This window comes from Amblyomma mixtum, chromosome 3 (assembly GCF_055824585.1).
Source record: "Amblyomma mixtum isolate Tamu chromosome 3, ASM5582458v1, whole genome shotgun sequence".
In the NCBI taxonomy this organism is placed as follows: domain Eukaryota; kingdom Metazoa; phylum Arthropoda; class Arachnida; order Ixodida; family Ixodidae; genus Amblyomma; species Amblyomma mixtum.
Genome location: NC_143014.1, coordinates 369,164,924 through 369,179,835, shown reverse-complemented (window position 1 = coordinate 369,179,835; position 14,912 = coordinate 369,164,924). Strand labels below are relative to the sequence as shown.

Below are 14,912 nucleotides of genomic sequence, written 5' to 3'. Positions count from 1 at the left end.
AAACGCTCGCCTGGGTGCATTTCCTGAGCTCTATTTGCTACACATACGCAAAGTGCTCGCGAGCGAACAAGCTGCACGTGTGCACAACTCGAAGCCAGGAAACGTATACCTTTGGGGGGAGAAACAGCGTTGGCAGCGCGTCGGATTTGAGCCGCAGCTGCACGTTGATTCCAGATTGCTGTACCAAACTGGGATTACGCCGGTACGCATCAGGAGGGAAGTGGCGACCGCAGACTCTTAGATCCCAGCGACTGTCCGATGCTGACAGCCCGATGCGTTGCAGCCAACCTGCTCGCTTGTCCCCTATTGGGGCACGATGCCTCATCGTAACACCGTGCCTGTCCTGGGCTTTACATCCGACTACACAACAAGGGAGGTCCATTTCCGACTAGAAACGAGGCAGCAGCAGCTAGGAAACTCACAAAGGCGGGTGCAAAGATTTGACGAGAACACGTGCTTTTGTGAGCAGACGGATTTCCTCTGTATACGTGTGTTTTAAAAAATAATAAGTAATCAATAAAATAGCATTTCAAGGAAATGCAGTGCTCTGTTTCAAATGAATTATTGCAAAAATTGCGCGTGACGTCATTGGGCAGAGCCAATGATCAGGGTCGCCCAGTCCATGGCCAAGGCTGCCCAGTTTACGTCATGTGGTAGGGTCGGATAAAAACGCGCGCTGAGGTGTCGCCCTAATCGACTGTGAGCGGCAAGTTTAAAAAATTGTTTGTAAATTGTTTGTTCCACGCGCGGCTTTCTGAATCGGACTAGAATACTCGTAAAGACCACCTCTATAGAGTTGTTGCAATAGAATATGATTGTAGAAACCTTTTCAAGGTCCCTGCACCCCTGCACCCTTTTACCCACCACACACCTGCACCCTTTTAGAAAAGTGTGTTAGGGAGGGTACTGCAAGCGCATATGCACCCTTTGATAAAAGGGTGTAAGATCTGCAGCCTTCAATAAAAGGGGGTTATAAAGGTGCACATTTTGCGGCGCTTTACACGCGCGCTTAGCTATAATGGACTGGTGCAAGTTATTGCACTTTTATTATGCAAACCGCCATCAGCTGTCTTGCGCGGTGCCCTTCTGCTCGCTACTGCAGCAATAAATGTGCATGCTCTGTGTTGTTGAAGCCTTGTCTTTAAATGCATGCATGTGCAAGCATGCATGCAGTGATGCAGACAATACAGTGTACTCAGTGAACTCATTTATTGAACAGTTGAGAACGGTTTATTGAACGGTTGAGAAATGAGGGGCTCGTTATCACATGAATATGAAGGAGGCCAACAGACACCGAACCAGGGAAAACACAAGAAAATTGTTTTATTTGTGGTGCTGATCAGTGAAAAAAAAATAGTGCAATCATTTTGTGCCTAAAAATACGATTAGAAATTCTGATTTTAATCATCTTTTATGCATTAAATGAACACTGATAATTTCGCACTGATCAACACCAGAAATAAAAAAAAATTCCCTCATGCTTTCCTTAGCCTAAGTGACTGTTGGCTTCCTTTATATACATTTGCTGTAGATTCCTAAAACATGAAGTCCGGCTTGAAGCTTGAAATGAACCTCTGGGCGGCTGCCTTTGGCTTTTAAACATTCATAGGTGTTCTACTACGCAGCACATGCTGTACGCTGCCATTGGCTAGCTGATGTTAAATAGCCAGTATGCAGCCATCAAGCCGGCAAGTCCCTGAATTGCATCAATTACACTAAAAAGCCGTTGCTTCTCCACATACAGAAAATAATCATCGGCCTGCTCGATATCTCCGTTGGAGTACAAAATGCACGGTGTCGATGGCTTCTCTCCATCCTGCATAAACAAAGACAGTGTAAAACAGTAATGTTCAGAATATATTATAGGCACCCAGTCAGGGCAAGAAACCATGCCAGTGCACATATATAAGGGTGTAATGAGTGGGACATAATATCTCTTTGGAATGCATGGTATTGTCTCAGTTTCTCCTCTCTAGGACCTGCATGCATTTTTTGCTCTCTCAGACAACACCACGTAAAGAATCTGACTTCACTGTGGTAGAGCAATATGGTGTCGCCATGTGCCTGGTTGCACGTGACCACTTACAACAATGATAAAACGGATAGATGGGCGAACTTATTTACATTCACAATAACAACAGCACACAAAAAATGAAATGCTAAAAGAAAGAAAAAATTGGGGGACAGACAACTGCTGTATAATTCTGCGAAAGCAGCTGGATTTACACTCCACGATTACTTTGATGCTTTTATTTTAAGCCGAGACTTCACACACTGAACGTAATTTTTGTGAAAGGTGAAGGTGGGCAGAGGTGAGTAGAGTGTAACAGTGGGTTGGTTGGCAGCCCTGACGCTAGAGGGGTGAGGAGGTGGCTGGTGCTTCTGGAGGGAAACTCACTTTCCCACTGCATGTTTTGAGTCGATTCCCCCTGATGTGACACGGGCTATAAGAGATGCCGCAATGACTACTCCGGATTAATGCAGACGACCTGAGGTCCTTTAACATGTGCTGACATCACAAGGAATAAATGCACATGACAAGCAGTGAGCTTACTAGTGGCGGGTCACAGTGACAGATACAGAATGTATGACCTAAATATGCAGATTAAATGATCAATTCCAAGTTGTTCTAACATCATCCGTTAAAAAGAAACAAGTAAACTTAGCACAATAATAGCATAAAACAGCATCAAGCACAATTTATGCGACACCTATGCAAGACAGCATGAGAAATGGCCACAATTCCAAGCAGAAAAAAAAGTACCATTTAGTACATGGGCTGCAAATTCTTTAGTCATGGCTCTAGTGGACAATTTATGTGCATCTGGATGCTATATTATTTTTCTATGTGCTTTTAAGAGTGTCAGTGAAGTGCTCCTTCATGTGCCTTGTTGCTAATGCCCCACAGCATACATTTAACTGAATTCGCCTCATTCAAAATGCAAAGGCTATTTCGAGGGAATAAAGAATTAAGACCGCCTTTGTACATGGTCTATATGTATACTGGGCTAACAAAAAGGCAATGCTTCAATCTTTTCTATGAACGAAAAAAAAAAGCTTCGAAAGTAAATGTGCACTGTTCCACGACCAAGGAGCACTGAATAAAGTACCACGTGGTGGAATTCAGGAAGTGTAGTGAGCCTTCGAGAGTAATGCTGTGCCACAGTTGCGTCCAAACACAATTTGTTCTTGAATTTTCTACATCACTACTGTTTAAATGAGTGGTTCGGTAATGTGTTTTCTACAAGTCGTGCACATCTGTAACCAATTAGGAAACAGCTGCTTTCTAAGAAAGGTGCTTATGTATTATTACGCAATGTTATCAAGTTGTACCAAAGCGAGAATGAATGAAGCTATGTTTGTGCAGATTTATTGTGCTTGTACTCTAAATAAGGAATTCTGAGGCAAGTGAAGAAAGTATACGAATAGTAAACCTCCATCAGTACCTTATGGATTAATACAGCTGCTTATTTTTGTACCAGCAAATTTAAGCCAAGAACGGCGCCTAATTTCTAATTTTGCAATATACTTTCCCTAATGAGGAATGCAGAGCCACGAACCGTAATATATGTATAGCGCTGCTAGACTTAGTAACTACAAGCACAGACGTCTGAGAATGACTGGGAGATGAATCCTTTCCACAACATAAGCATGCTGTATTTTAGGCTAATGTTGCACAGCGTTATGACAGACTTCATGCGCTTGCAACTTTATTTCAACCTTTTTAGCAGCCTTATAGAAGATGAGCTTACCACGGGCACAAACATTGTCTCCGTTGCCTTTGGCTGGCAAATTATTTTAGCCAAAAGCTTTAAGATTCGTACTTCATGGATATCTGCAACAAAAATGAGAAATCCTGCATAAGTTTTCATCCTGTAATAGAATATGTATTGTTTAAACACCAAAAGGTCCAAAGGAACAAGACAACATCAAGTCCTCACTTCAATAGATGCTGTGTATGGTTGGCATTATTGCGTTTTGCACCTGTTCACACAACATGACATGCACAAACAAACAGTCGCTGAAAGCAAGGAAAGCATAGAAGAACGCTCTTCTGTGGCGACCGTGTTTACAGTAAACAATCACTTGCATAACCATTTCGGCAAGGACAGACAAGCAAATGCCACAAATGCAATCCAAACCGCGTGAATGCTTTAGAAAAAAGAAAAGGGGGAATGCCTTTGTTGCTCAGTTTGTATGCATGCAACGCTGCAAATGCTATGGAGATCATGAGTTCATGCTGCACCAACAGCATTTCATTCTTCTACTTTTTTGTATAATTACTGTCAAATGATTACACTATACTTTCCTACCACGATCAATATCACCGTGTGAAAAAACAAACATTCTACCATGCCCCCGTTGCTTGCAATGTCTTCTTTCATGCATGCATCTTAATGAGGACAGTTCACGCCCTTGTCTATCTTTGCTCCTGGATAATATTTTGATATCCTCAAGTCAATGCTCACAAAAGCGGCAGTGGGTGAGCAAATTCAAGTTTGTTTTGCTTTCCAACAGCCTTTCATGTCCCCCTGAGTGGTCATGAATGCAATGGCCAGTCTGGCTGACATGTTTTAAGGCAGAAAACCAGGGTCACATAAAGCACAGCTGTGGGTACTGAATGTGGTGCATATTAGCTTCTGCTGGCTGCAGCAAAAAACACAAAAAGCTACATGCTCAAACAGCACGTGTGTGGTCCACAAGTTCCACAAGATTCTTTTATGCAGGAAAATTGTTGATATTTACTAGCGTAACTTGTGCAGTTTTTTTCCCTAAAATTGAAGCTTTAAAAAGGGGTGTGCAAATTACAAGGAGATTTTCCGAACATGTAAAAAAAACTCTGGAAAGGTCTCAACGCACAACGTATACGACATTTTGCCGCATATAAGTCAACCATGCAAATCACGTTAGCCAAAAGAAACCTTTGACTCCAAATATATGTCAACACATACCTCACCCCCCAACCCCCCTGCGCCTGCCCCAAACACGAGGTATGTCTACTTCCCCACGAGATGCATGACAACACGTGCACAGCTCGAAGCAATAAACAATGAACGATACAGTCACAAAGCCATCAGTAAGAGGCAAACAGAAATGCAAGACGATAAAACAGTGCCCTCGCTAGCGGCCTGGCGGAGTTGCGACAAACAGAACAGCTAACAGTTCGGAAGTTTCGCATTCTGTCGCGATGCATGCTCCAGAGGTTACTAGAAGTTTGCAAGTATTGCAGCCACTAGTATGGGAAAATGACCACAGGTGCGAGCCAGCCGGATAAATGGCACGCAAGTGACTCTTCCTTACTGGAACCAATTTACAAATGATTTACTGACTCTCTTTGCACCACTCACTCACCTTTCACAGCTGTGCACGGCAACCTGGCTGCGCTAATGTTTCGAAGCCTGCCCTGCGTGCACCCGCAAGCATGCTGGTGTGCTTGCACAGCAGGAAGTGCAAAATATGCGAGTTGTTGTTATAAATCCGGTAATAAATTAGGGATGCAGAAATTCCACGAGTAAATGCAGTATGTCAGCCAGTCTGGCCGCAGCATTAAAAGTGTATAGACATTAAGCTTGAATTGCACGTTTCCTTCTTTGTAATGGTGTACAAGACTGTAATATATGGATCACCATGTCGAATTCGCATAAGACTTCTGAATAATTTGTCTGAATTTCTCCTCTGATCTGTTTTGCTGTCAACAGCCTAGCAATGGCTATGATGTGAATGGCCGATATAGTGAAGTGAGACATGAAATAAACCAAGATTGCTTCAACCTTTTAAAGTACTACAACGCTAAAGCCAGCTTTTCCTCAAATGCCGGAATGACCGCGAGTGCATAAGCAGCAATGATATCAGTTTTCGTCATGCCCCACATGGACACAGAATACTGAAAATAACTGCCAGGTACATCAGACACCTCGTAGAGGCAATACTTTTGTTCCTAAAAGCATTACAATAGCGTTAGCGCACCTGGCTGCAGTACAATGCACAGCATCAAAAAATTGAAGGAAGCGTCATGTCACCTGCACAGCAACCATCTTAGTAACTCACCAAAGGCACAAACAAGCACCAATATTCAGGGGTGAATCTATGGCTACTCTTGGAGCACTTACACCCAGAGTTAACTGAGCTTTCTCGACTCAGAAAATAGAACTATTGCGTTTTTTTTCATAATGTTTACCTTTTCAGATGGCAGGCCCAAAAACTAAACATAACAATGAGCCTAAACAAGCTTCAAACACTCACGTTTCTGACGCCTTAGACTTTCGGCAGCTTTGTTGGCTTCTAGGATAGGCAGCATGTCTTCCCTTTTTGTGCCAAGACTATCTCTTAGCACTAGGCCCAGCACAGTTTGAACACCTGCTTCAATGGCCTGAACTCCGTCTTGCTTGATAAGTAGGTTGAAGTCATGGAGAAACTAGAACATTGCCAAAACAGTTTATGCAGAATTGCTGTAACTGCACTAAAATTTGGCATCTAACACACAATTCAATTTTTAGAGCTGACAGAAATTTGTAAGGCTATTGTAACAACACTATGTGCAACCATGAACATTACAAGGTATAAAAATTTGTTTCCCCAACATATTTTTAAACCTCCTCATTGCACAAAAACCTTCAGATTATCGTCAGCCTATGTCTGCTGCTGAAGGAAGCCTTTCCTGCTGACCTAGTTATCCCTGCCCTGCACCAGCTGCAGTCATCTGATCACTGCAAACTAATCCCCTCCTCCCACTGAACTGTTTGCCAATCCCTACAGCGTTTACTTTTTCTTGGAATCCACTCTGTTACTGCAAAAGACCTTATGTTATTCGCTGTTTTCGTTAAATGGCTTGCCCATGTCCATTTGTTTTTTATTTCGTCTATAATATATCACTCACGCATTTTTCTATGGTCCATGCTGCCTTCCTCATGTTTCTTAACGTTATTACATACAGCACTTTCTTTCCATACCTTGCTGCGCTCTCCTCAAACTGAATTCAAGCCTTATCGTTAACTTCTAAATATACTGATTTGCCAAGTTCAAGCTTGCCAGTATTCAACCAGGCAGCATGAACTTGGAGGGAAATTTAAAATTACAAAATGGTCAAATCCCAATGTGCATCTTTAAGCATGCTTTGTTTAGAGCTCTCTTTGTGCAACAGCCAGTGAAACAAGCTTGATGTGCCAGCTACTGACTGGAGTGTGCTGCTGAGCATGGTCACTGCACTGAGATTTGCGGTGCTTATTTTATTTGACAGGCTACGCCAGTTTGCCAGATGTGAATGGCTGCTTTTGCCACTAGTTAAATTTTTCATGGAAGAGACAGTTCAGGCTCTCAGAGGTGGCCAATGCATGTTTTTAACATTTGCAAGCAATGACTGCAATTGAACACGCCATAAAAGAGGACAATAAAGAAACGATGGACACAGCATAAAAAACCGACCTTACAGTTCCCAAGAAATTGGGGCCATGTCACCGGCTCAAAGGAAATGACCTGCTTCCAAAAGTTAAGGATTGGTTTTATTAATCTTATGGCATTTAACGTAGCAAAGCAACACAGGCTGTAGTAGGGGGCTCGGGAAATTTCGACCACCTGGGCCTCTTTCATGTGCACTGACACCGCACAGTACACGGGCCTTTAGGCCTTCATTAAAATTCGACTGCTGAGGCTGCGATCAAACCCGCGTCTTTCTAGTCAGCAGCCGAGTGCATAACGACTGAGCCACCACGCAGCTCCAACAGCCATGCTTGTTTATTTGCCATAGGCAGGAACACTAGGGACGTGTCTGCGATTTAGTCACTGTTATACATTGTACTTTGTTTTTTCATTCATTTGAAATAATATTGATGCATTTGTCCCCTAAATATACAATTTCACAAATGTGACCCATCCTGATTTTGCACAACCCACCAAACAATCGCATTTAACAGCACAGAAGACCTCTTCAAGCACTGCATAAAAGCATGATTATCAAGCACTCGCCAAGCCCACATCTGCCAAATAGGGGTACTTCACAAGTGCCACAGCGACAGGCATTTGGCAGAGGTCCTGCACCCTTCCCTTGTGAGTAATTTCGAGCCGGCAGCGCAGCTGCTCAGTGTCTGAATTCGGTCTTTTCCACTCCTGACACAGCCAAGCCTCATGTTGGGCAAGGCTGCAGGCATCTTCACCCTTTTTATAGTAAACTCTCAAGAAATGAAATAAAATAAACAAAAATTTGAGAGGAAACCCGCACCCAACCAGAGGTTATCGCAGGCGATCCAATTAAACATAAAAGAAAAGGGGCCAACGCCCAAGAGAAAATTTAAGAAAAACCAATTACAAGAGAGGAAAAAAAAAAGGCACAAATGATGGGCGGGGAAAAGTGATTTTTAAGGCAAGACGCCCCTGAAGGATTAAGAAGGACGAAATGAACATGAAACAGGGATGGGTCCAGCGTGCCCCGATTCTTCAGACAGGCTAGCAGGCGGCCAGGAGGAGGGAAGGTGCGGGGATCTGTAGGACGGAAGAAGAGGCAGGAAAAGAAAGCGAGGAGAAAAAAAAACGAACAAACAGGAGATACCGGGCTTAAGAAAGCAGAAGGGGTACATGAAAAAAGGGGAAATAGAAAAGCGGATCAAGTAAATGACAAAAAGGCATGTAAAAAAGCAAAGAAATAGAACGAGCGAAAAGTTAAAAAAAAAACAATTAAAACATGAAAAATATAACAGCTAGAGAAAAGAAAAGGAAAGGCAAAAATAAATAAAAATAAACACGAAAAACGAAAAGCAAACAAAACAAAGACTGCGTGCGCACGCAAAGCCAGCAAATATCAAGGTCCACATGCCATCCACATGCCCGTGAGGCAGGGGCAGGGCCACGGCCCACCAATATTGGCCATATGGTGCCCCCGACCACATGAGACATGGGGAGGCACAGAAATAGCAGGGAGGTCTACGAGCCATCCGGGCGGGAATAAAGACGAGAGACAGGTGAAAGAAGGGAAGAAACGCGAACAGCAACGCGAATAAGCAACGCACGAGACCGAGGGGAACCTAACAAAGAGGGGAAGTCATGAGGGGAAAGAAAGTGCGGATAGCCGGGAAGCCGTGCTGCTATGTCTGCGGTGAGAGGGCAGGCACGCAGGTAATTGAGAACATCCCCCACAGCTGCCCAGCATGGACAAGAAGGCGAAGGAAGGAGAGCAAAACGATGGAAGTACGAGGGAAAACGACCATGGCCAGTTAGGAGAGGGACAAGAGATCGGAGTGGAGGGAAAAAGCGGGAGACGGTTAATAGAGGGGACAAAAACAGCCAGGAGGGTGTCCGAATGTTCCGCGGTCCAGGTGTCTGACCAAAGCCTGAGTACGGTGGTACGCATGCGGGTGCGCACTGCTTCAGGCTTCTAGTAATACAAAAGCGAATAATTCGTCATATTGCTAATATGGAGCCAATGGCCACTACAACGAGTACCTTTAGGTCATTTGAAATACTTCGTATTGAGGATATTTATGAATTCCGACTATTGAAAACATTTTACTTTTCCTCCCTTACTACAATAAATCAACTAATGTCATTAGCATCACTGCAGCGCCGCGACGCTAACGTACCCACAAGAAACAAAGATTTGTGGGAAATCCCACGGTTCCGAACCTTTTATAAGTATCAAGCGTTATCACACAACCTCCCAATTATACTAAACAAAAATACTCACACTTTAGGTTTGAATAGAAGAGGTTTGAGGTCTCGTTTTTTGTAATTGCTCACCCCTGGTAATACTTTGTATTGTTATACTGTGTTTTGTTGCACATTATGTTTTTTTTCTTGTTCTGTTCTTGTGCTTTGTTTCATGTAAATCAATTGTACAATATTTCTTGCCACGTTTCTTGAAATGTGTTTTTTGTGTGTTTTGTTTGATGTCTGACTTGTGTTATTTACATGGTATAATTTCAGTGCTCCGAATGTTGTACAAAACTTGAATTCACTGTTGCAAATTAGAGGTAAAATGTCTGTTTTAATTATAATATGTTTTCACTGTAACTGCTATGTAAACGGTCTTCTTGGCCTTAGTCAAGCTGCGTGAGCAGCTTTTAGCCAAGGAGACCCTCCAGGCACTTTCTGGAAAAATAAATAAAATAATGAATTGAATTGACAAGGGTGAGAGCCACGACGGCCGCAGGAGGCCACGCGCCGACGCCAGTGAGGCGGCCCAGTCAGCGAGCTCGTTGTCCCAGACACCACAATGGGCGGGGACATGATAGAGGAAGACAGGACGCTGAAGAGAAATGGCGGCAAGAGTGCGCTTGATGTCTCGGACGCGTAAGTCGTTCGCAGAAAGAGAGTGAAGAGCCTGAAGGAGAGAAAGGCAATCAGAGTAGACATGCAAGGGTAAAGGAGAGGGGGCGCGCCGGGCGTAACAACAGGCCTCATGAAACGCAACAGCCTCTGCGCAGAAGGCACTAGAGGCTGTCTCTAGACGAAACCGGCCCACGTTCCGCAGCGCGCCAGAAGATGAGAATGCGACGTGAGCAGCACCCGCAGAGTGGGACGTATAAGAGCCATCCGTGAATATATGAAGGCCAGGATGGAAGGACTGAGATGGAAAGTGAGAAGGGAGAAGACGGGCGAAGGAAAATGAAGAAGCCAGAGAGGGATGGTCGCACCAGGGATCAAAGCGGGGCAAGATATCAGACGGTAGGTAAGTGTGACCGCCAAAGGTGACGGGATCTACACCATTTAGAAGGTTGTACTCTGCACAGAGGCGATCCAATTCCAAGGGAAGAGGGGGTACCCGGAGGAGTACCTGAAGCGCAGCTGTGCGCGTTGTGCGGAAAGCCCCTGTGATAGCGAGAAAAGGGACCCACTGCACAGAAACAACCTTCTCCCGAAGGCGAGAATTGGCGCTGCGAGACCATCAAGCGGGCGCGGCGAAAGTAAGAGCGGGTTGTATTACTTGAAAATAAAGCCTATGTAGAGAACAGGGAGGGAGGGAACGGTGGAAAGAGAGAAACGAGGCAAGACGCGAAGTGAGGATCTCTGCCTTGTCGCGGAGGAAGTGAGCATGCGGTGGAAAAGTGAGGTGGCGGTCGATGACAACGCCTAAAATTTTGAGTTCCTGTTTGAAACTCAAGGGGCGACCCGAAAAGCGAACGGTTGGATTTCGCTTTAACATTCCGCCCACGCCATAAGAAAACAGCATACAAAATGTTTTTGTCCACGAGATCGGCACCCGCGAATCAGAGGCCCAACAGGCTATTCTGTTAAGGACATCGGCACACAACTGCTCCAGCTCGTGGCGCGTGCGGGCCGGAACCAGAACAATGGTATCATCGGCATAGGCATGTGTTGTTACGCCAGGAGGCATGGGACATTCGAGAAGGTCTGCGATTATGACGTTCCACAAAAGGGGTGAAATTGGGGATCCCTGAGGGCTGCCGAGAGTGGGGTTGGCGGACACCTCCTCACCAGTGCGTTTTACGATAGACTACCGTGCGCTGCGAAAGAAAGGAGCGCAAGAGGTGATACAGGTTGGAAGGGAGACCGCGGCAGCGAAAGAAGCGAAGGACGAAGGGGTGCCAAACGCTATCAAACGCGCCCTGAAAATCGAGTGATATAAGAACTACGGGCGTGCGGGATATGCGGAAATTTTTCAGGGCCGTTCGCAACGAGGCCAGGGCTTGCACTGCGCTGCGCGAATGGGTAAACCCAAACTGGTTGGGGTGGAGATGGCCCCTGGCGTGCAAGAAATAGTAAAGACGGCCGTGAAGTAGGCGTTCTAAAAGTTTACCGAGGATTGAGTTCATCACTATTGGCCGGTAGGAAGTAGGAAGGGAAGAGGGACGGTTTGGCTTAGGAAGGAAGATGATCCGCCCCCTTCGCCACGCGGAGGGAAAGTGGCCGAGACGGAGGGCACCGTCGAAAAGGAAGAGAAAGAAGGATGGGTGGGCACGCCAGAGGCCCGTAACCAAGGGCGCAGTCAACCCATCCAGGCCGGGAGCTGTGCCAGTACCGAGTGCGTTCACGAGCAGCTGAAGCTCGTTACGCGAGAACGGGACGTCCGGCAGCACAGAAGGATGGTAAAGGTGCGCTCACACTGGCGGGAAAACGCGCAACGCAGGACGTTTTCCGCGCGCCGCTTCCCGCACAAGCCGGTTTTTCTCCCGCAGACAGGCTGCTGTGCCGTCCCGCACAGCGATGGGTCCGGGAGCTATTTTTCCCGTGCCGCTGACCAGAACAGCCAATGGGGTCCGACCGTGAACCGTGACGTCGGTCCCAGTTCAGTGACCCCGTCGGCGGAGGCGAAGGCTGCGCGCGTCCTGCGAGGCACTCGGCGCATACCAATACCTTTCTATTTGCTCGGCGGTTGCTTTGCCAGCATGAACATGCGACTTGAAGATTTTGAGCGCTTTCTGGAATGCATTCGGCCCTACCCTTTTCTTTACGACAAGACCCATTGCGATTACAAGGACACGGATGCCAAAATCAACCGATGGGAAATAATCGGACTGGAGTTTGGTCTGACTGGTAAGTTTATTTCGTTGTGGAGTGTCTAATATCCGGAGTCGATCCACGTGTCTGCATCCTAATGCATCCTAATGCACTAATGCATCCGCATATTGAGAGCGCGTGTGAAATGCAAGCAGAGCCTTGATGTTGCGCCTTAAGTGTTGCAAAATTAGCATAGTTTCAACCCTTCACTGTGTGAAATGAGCATAGGCTACCTTTACTGAAGTTATTCGTTATGCGTGTGAATGGTGACGGCCTTGTGATACGAGTTCTCTGTAACAGAGCTCACTATGCACGGAGTCATGATGCAAATTTGCAAGTCTGTTGCGCGCGATTTGCGATGTCCATGAGCGACCGGTCTTTTTTGCAAGCTTGGAAGGTGCTACAGACAAAAACGCACAGAACATTACCCGTTATTTTCTTAGCACATATGATAAGCTTTTTTTTGGTACAGTATAAATGAATGGGACACGACCACAAGAGCTGGCTGACAAAACAGGCGAATTCTTGAAAAGAAGAGAAAAAATTCCCCCTTGGCGTTAGTAGTGTTGTTTCTTGAAATGCTAATTTTATTTCTTTAGGCTGCGGGCGTGTGAAATGATTCGCGTTGAAAGCAGGTTTCTTTGCGAAGCGCCGCACAATATACTAGGGTGAGACGTGAGAAGATTTTTTAAACTCTATTCACGATACCTGCAAGCTCAGTATGCATTCTGCTGAATCTGCAGAAGAGTGCTGTGTCATAAAATACAGCATGAGGTAACTCGGAATTTCTGATGAAAGCAGTTGCATAATGACGCGTTTTGGAAGGACAACAGAGACAGAGCTGCTGTTCCTGTCTATACAGCAATGGAACTGAAAAATCGCTCTATCCGATTCTCGGGTAGCACAAAACGATTCGCCATTGAATGAGGATGGTTGCTGCTGTTGGTGACTGTTGCAGCTTACGGTTTTTTTAGGTTTAATGTCCCGAATCAACTAGGGCTACGAGGGACGTCGTAGTGGAGTGTTCCAGATAATTTCGACCACCTGGGGTTGTTTAATGACCGCTGACATCGCACGGTACACAGGCGCCTTGTGTTTTGCCTCCATCGAACGCGGCTGGATCGAACCTGCCTCCTAGGGCTCAGCAGTCGAGCGAACCACTGAGTCACCGCGGCGGAGAGGTAACTATGGTAATAGTAGCAGCCACTCGGAAATGGGTAACATGGCTTGCGATGGAAATAAGTAGTAGACAGAAATCTTGCTCTCGTAGGGGTCCGTGGTCCCTGACAATGCCCTATCCATATCAATGATACTTGTCCTTCGTAGGCTACTATATTGTAAATACGTGCGAGCGTGCGATAAATTTGCATTACCAAAATTCTGAGCCTTGCACAACTACGGCCAAGATGCCCTACATTTTGGTCCAGATTGAAACACGGCCCCAACATAGTCGCTTTAAGTGACAAGCAAACCACAGGTTCAAGCATTTTGGTGGTGAAACAGGGCATTGGTGATACACTGGGAGATCGTTTTATCAATCGATCTCTATCATGAGCCGCTATCGCGTCGAAGCTTCTGCGTCCGAGTACTGCGCTTTCTCAGCCATCGCGCGGCTTTCACTTGGTGCTGGCGATTCCTTTCGGCGGTGCCTTTTGCAAGTATGTCGCCGCCGGTGCCTATCGCCGAACGAAGACGAATCGTCGAACTGAGCTTGCAGGGCACTTCGCAGAGTGCAATTTGCCGGATTACTGGCCGTTCGAGGAATGCCGTAAGTCGAGCTATACATGGATACCGGGATGAAGGTGGCCGACTTGGTGACGCAGAGCGCAGTGGTCGATCACGGATCACCGACGAAGAGACGGATCAGCTGATCGTCGCAGCTGTTGTGGCAGACCCCTTCATTACTTCCCGCAAGATACGTGAAGCCTTGGGCCTTCAGGTGTCACCGTCAACAATACGAAGACGCCTCAAAGAAGCAGGCTTAAGCAACTCTGTTGCGGCCCAGAAGCCATACCTTACAAGCAGGCAACGGCTTCAGCGGCTCCAATTTGCACAAGCCGTGCAGCACTGGACGACCACCGACTGGAGGGAGGTTGTATATTCTGACGAGAGTACTTTCTCCAGTCGGTGGGACCAGCAGCAGAAGGTCTGGCGCCCCTTTAACTGCAGGTATGTGAAAACCGTTTCTCCGATGCTGAGTATCCAATGCGTTACGTATACTTAGCCGAATTGCGGGTTTAATATGGTTTTCTTTCTGTAATATTAGAAACGCGTAAACGCTAGCACATGTCATAAAAAGAGTTGAGCACTGACGTTATATTTAGCGCCCTTCAGCCATTGGTGCTATTACTTCAAAATAATATAATTCTCACATTTCTTTTCTGCGCTTCAGATAAATATGTTTGTCATGGCTATGGTCTGTTACAGCGGTAGCGGTGTTATTCATCTTCTCTTATTCAAATACC

The 14,912-nt window shown here is 45.9% G+C and overlaps 1 pseudogene; it reads right to left on the bottom strand.

Moving 5' to 3' along the window:
- Positions 1–1,535: 1,535 nt before the first annotated feature.
- On the bottom strand, positions 1,536–12,295 carry LOC149356727 (uncharacterized; annotated as a pseudogene).
- Between the last annotated feature and the right edge of the window lie 2,617 nt (positions 12,296–14,912).